The sequence below is a fragment of the Condylura cristata genome, unplaced genomic scaffold, assembly GCF_000260355.1.
Source record: "Condylura cristata isolate star-nosed mole 26May11 unplaced genomic scaffold, ConCri1.0 scaffold00004, whole genome shotgun sequence".
NCBI lineage: Eukaryota > Metazoa > Chordata > Mammalia > Eulipotyphla > Talpidae > Condylura > Condylura cristata.
The window spans coordinates 10822343-10827959 of NW_004567105.1; positions in this window are offsets into that span (position 1 = coordinate 10822343).

Consider the following 5617-nt stretch of genomic DNA (forward strand, 5'->3'; position numbering starts at 1 on the left):
ATTTGAATGGTGCTAACTGTTGGCTGTGCACAATAACATAATGGGATGAGATGTGGAGCCTGAGAACAGGGGTATAAGAACATTTTTTTTATAAAGGATGCATGAGAATTATTGGTAGGTAGATTACAGAAGATTTTATTTTCTAAAAATAGTTGTAAGAGGGCCTCCCTGGTGGCGCAGCGGGTTAAAGCACAGCACTGAGAAGCTAAAGCCACCTACGCATGAGTTCGATTCCCGCCTGTCCCGGAGGTGACCACATGGCATGGCAGACCTCTCCTGACCCGACCGCTGCTCCCCTCAGCAGTGTACTTCGTCGATCTGCCTGTTCTGCTCCCCACTCTGTCTCTGGTGAAGCCTCTTGTCACTCCTGAGCCTCTGGCCTGTACCCCAGTTCTGTATGCACAAATAAATAAATCTTAAAAAAAAATAGTCATAAGAGTAGCTGTGATCTCACATGTTCTTCTTATAATGTAGCATGACATACTTCTATCAAAATGTGTTTCTCTGACTTCTGAGGCCAGGTCATAAAGATGATACCACATTTATCCTTTTGGCATGCATATCAGAGGAATCCAGACACCAGGCTATGGACAAATCCAAACTTCTCTTGTGAAGAGGTCCATGTTGGAATTGTCCATCTAAGTGGTGCCAACATAGAAGTAGGTCTTCTAAACTTTCAATCTTCCATAATTGATCTAGCAATAATTCATTCATCCTTCATAAAAATGTCCTCATCTTTTCTAAATGACACCATGTACAGTGGAGATGAGCTGTCCTCACTGAAACCTACCCAAATTGCAGATTGGGACATAAATAGATGATTTGTGTTTTTTTGAAGCAATGTCATTTTAGGGTGGCTTGTCTTATAACCATAGCTAGCTGGAACTCTTAGCAAATGGTAAAGCTCACTCTTGCACACAGCCATTCCAGCTCTAAGACCCTATCTGCAGTTACTACACAGTTCAGATCCCCTTCAGGACTGGAAGGCATAGTCCTTCAAATTCTGGCAGTGTCACCCACCAGCAACACTCAGCTTTCAGGCCTCTATGACAGCAATTGTCATTGATTGAAGAGAGTCACTTTGCCCAAGGTCATAACTGCTTCCACTCTCCAAAGTCTGATTGATGTAAGAATATAAAACTTCAGCCTCCTTACCCCAATTTGAGCAACTCTGAAGGGGTATCTCAACTTCAGAACTCTCTGTGGGGTCAACTAAGGTCTTTCTGCTGCTGCACAAAACTCAACTTCCCTCCCTTTTCACTCATTATGCTTCTTACACATTTGCTATAGGTGCTGATTCTAAGACAACTCCCCAAAGATGTCTGAATGCAAACCTCCATTTCAGAATCTTCTTTTCGGGAAGCCCAGCCTCCAACTGTTATTGTTAAAATAGTTAAGAATAGAATGAGAAAGCTACAGAGGCAGTAAACTGGAGGTATTCAAGTAGACACACCCATGGACTAGAGTAGAGTGAAGTTAGTATATGGAAACAAGTTTTATCACAAGCCTACTACTTGGGAATATAAAGGTAAGAAACTGCCTTTATCTTGAAAAGTTTACCATCTACCAAAGGAGATAGACCAGAAAACATACATTTGATATTATCTAATAAGTAGTATGATAGAGAAGAACTCTAACAGTCATAAGAAACCACAGGACCAAGGAAAGTGTCTCTGAGCTTAGCAATGTAGGAGAACATGAGCAGGATATGGGGAGTCAAAAGAACAGCTGTAAATGCAAAAGGATGAACATGATAAGTGATGCGGTTAGAAAATGTTGGCAGAAACTGGGCCATGAAAGGCTTTGAGGATCCTGATTAGTAGAATCAATTTTACTTTATAGGAAAACAGCTCAGCGGAAGGGTTTCAAGAAATGGATCATCAGAATTATATCCACATTCTAAAAAGATCACGATGGCTACATCTTGGAAGATCATTTAAAAAGTGACAAGACTAGACAAAAGGAGAGCATTTAGGGTTGATGCTGCAATATTTCAGATGAGAAATTATGATTGTTTAAACTTATTAGTCAGTGGTGCCAATTAAGAGAAATGTATCTCTTCCCCAACTTCCTGCCAAAGATTAAGCCATCTAATCTGGGCGGTCTATACTAAATGTGGTTGTCTGTAATGACTAAATTGAGCAATTAGTTGATAAATCCTCTCCTTCATGGAGAGGCTAGGAAAGCAGAAGAAACAGCTTTATAAGGGCAAATTAGTTCCTCTGACCCCCAGCATTCCCGAAAAAGTGCCAGTTCCTCAAAATGAAGATCTATGCTAATTAAACACTTCTGTGATAACACCACTGTCCAGCCAAATGTTAAGACATTCCAGGCATCAGTCTCCAGTAGTTTCCCGACCCAACAGTGCTCTGACCACTCCAGGGACTTTCCTCATGGAGAGAACATTTCTACTGGCAATGTTTTATTAAGAATGTTGATTCAGGAGTGTGCCAGAATTTCCTTGCTATTTGTGTTTGTCTTAAAAAGCATTCATCAGCCACCATTACTTTGGGCCATCAGAAAGCAGACACCTGTGAAAAGAGCATCAGGGAAAGGAGTCTGGAGAAAGGCACTTTCATCATTAGCCTGGATTGGAATAATCCCAATCTTAGAGTATCTAAAATCTCTCAAAAATTTCTGGAATCTTTTAGGGTTCAGTGATTATGGGATTAGAAGTTGGGGAATGGAAGCAGAAGGGAAAAAATTCTGTTTTGTTTTATTAATAATCTACCCACACATAAACACAATTATCCTAATTCACTTAAAATTGTAATTTCTTTTCTTCTTGAATCTCTCTGGTTTAAGAAGCACATATTAAAGCTTTATTATTGACAAAACAATATAGACTAAATAGTACAAAAATTAAAGTAAAAAACCTCTTCCTTTTTACTTGTCTATTTTTTTCTAGTTTCCAATTTCCATGCCAGAGGAATCATTGTTTAGTTCAATGTCTAACAATTACATAGACACACACATAAAATTTTTATATATGGTGTACTATTCAAATCACTATGCAACTTCATTTTTTAACTTATATATGTTGGAGATCTTTATCATTATAGAGACTCTTATTTATCTAGTAGTCACATAGGATTCCAAAAAAAGGCTATGCTAAAATTTACCTAACCCACCTCTTACTGATAGAAATTGAGATTTGTGATTATAAATAATTCTTCCATGAATATCTTTGTGTGTATGTGTGCATTTGCCAAGTGTATACGTTTGTAGAAGTGGAATTATTGCAGGGGAAGAGTACATGCGTTAATGATAATGCCAATCAGGACTGTAGCTTTGCTCTTGATTTCCCAGCATGTCCATCCCTCCTTCACCCACAGCTTCCTACTCTAAACCCCTGTTCCTCTTTGCCTGTGGCATTTCTCTGGCTGTAAGTGTGCTCTGTCCATCCACTAGGTAGCCCAGACATAATGTGATGTGAACATTCACACAAACTGCCTATCAGCAATGACAAATTGTAACTGATGTAAACACACCCCACTTTATTCTCCCTTTGTTGGGGGACAATTTAGTACAGTCTCTCAGAGATCCATGGCAGAATTGAATCTCAGCTGTCCATGATGAACAAGATGTTTATTGGCTTCCTTCCCTTTCTTCCAACACTCTCCCACCTCTTAGCAGTACTACTTGGGGCTACCTCCTAAAGAAACTACTTGCCCTCAAATCATTTTCCCAGGGTTGACTACTAAGGAAATACAATCAAAATGCACAATGAATTGTAATAATTGGCACGCCTATCAACAATGTTGCTCCCTATCATTACTTCCATTCCATCTCTACTAACTCACCACTAGTTTTATTGATTATTTATTCATTTATCCATTCATTTAACAAATACTTGTTGAACACTTTCCCTATGTCAGGCATATTTCTTGCTCCTGGGTATAAAACAGAACACTGAGGAAGAGCTATCCATCCTCATTATCAACATTCCCCCACCTTTAAGTTGACGCCTAAGCTTCTTTTAAGGAAAGTTTAGTCTAATATTTTTCAACAGTTGAAACAAAAGCACTTAAAATGCATAATTTTGATTAAAACATCTCATAAGTGAAGGATTCCAACAAAGTATAGTCAGCAACAAGACTAACAATCCTTTCCATTTTGCTAAAGGATAGAGCTAAAAAGGAGAGGTGAGACCATTAAAGTAAGTCAAAGCGATCTTGGGGAAAAGATATTCTTCCGAGACATCACATGCTGATCTAGATTAGCTGGTACAGAACAGAGAAACTGCACGAAGCAACTTGGTCATGAGGCTACAAATGTTCTATGTTCATGATTTATGAGCATGTTTTTGTACTTCAGGAAGCCTGTTTTCATAGTAAAGAACTCTATCCCCAGAGCGTTAATTAACGGAGGTAGTATTGTTCTTAAAAGGGCAAAAAGGAAGGTCACTTCTATCCTGAATAAATCGCATATTCTGCCTTCCTTGCTTCTAAACCAGGGCTACCAGCCTTTGTGACAGCGCAGTCCTTCCCATCTTTAATCATAGAATTCAGGCACTACAGGACTGGTTACTTTCTGAATAAAATGTATGCTTGTTTATGTCAACATTCTCTCATACTTCTCAGCAGCTATTAATAACTTTCTTTTTTCTCTTTACAACCCTGCTCTTCTACTTTTCCTTGTGTTAAGTACATGACCCTGCTTTGTGTTTTCAGGGGAAAAGAAAACTACGCAAGCCAAACATGAGCAGGTCCTCTATCCATAGTCTCACCTCATCTGCCCATTCATCCTCTGCTCTGTGTTACTGACCCTTCCTCATGAGGACTCACCTGATCCCCTCCAACTCCCTACTCTAGAGCTCACCTCCTATATCTCCTACATCTTCAACTTCTCAAGACTTCATTACAAGCCTTTGTCTTCAGTATATAAATATTTCCAAATCTTTGCCTTTTTTTAAAAAAAAAAGATTTATCTATCTATGCATACAGAATGGGGGTACAGGCCAGAGGCACAGGGGTGGTGAGAGGATTCACCAGAAACAGAGTTGGGAGCAGAACAGGCAGATTGACAAAGTGCACTGCTGAGGGGAGCAATGGGCGGGTCAGGAGAGGTCTGCTGCACCACGTGGGTCACCTCCCAGGCAGGCGGGGATTGAACTCATGCGGAAGTGGCTTTAGCTTCTTAGTGTTGTGCTTTCAACTGCTGCGCCACCAGGGAGGGCCCTCTGCCATTTTTTAATTAAAAAAATTCCTGTAACTCACTGTAAACTCTCTACTTAGTTTCATCTCAATATTCTCCACATTATTTCTGGAAAGATTTTGGATTTTAGCACAATGCTGAGAGTTGACTTGATATTTGTGTTAAAAAAAAATTGAATGTGAAGCTTCTTGGTCTGATTATGTGTCTTCTTCAACCACATTCAGCTGTGCAGGTGCAGGTATGAAGTTGACAAGAGATTCAGATCTTGAGTTTTGCTTGACAGACATCATGGAAAGAGAGATGTACATGTATACATAAAGAAGAGGATCGGCTGATGTAATAAGTCATGGGATGTGAAGTTGGGTAAAGAAGGAAACAAAGGCTTATGGGAATCAAATATGGCAGAAAAAAAGAACTAGAAATCCTTCATTTAACAAATACTTGTTGAACACTTTCCCTA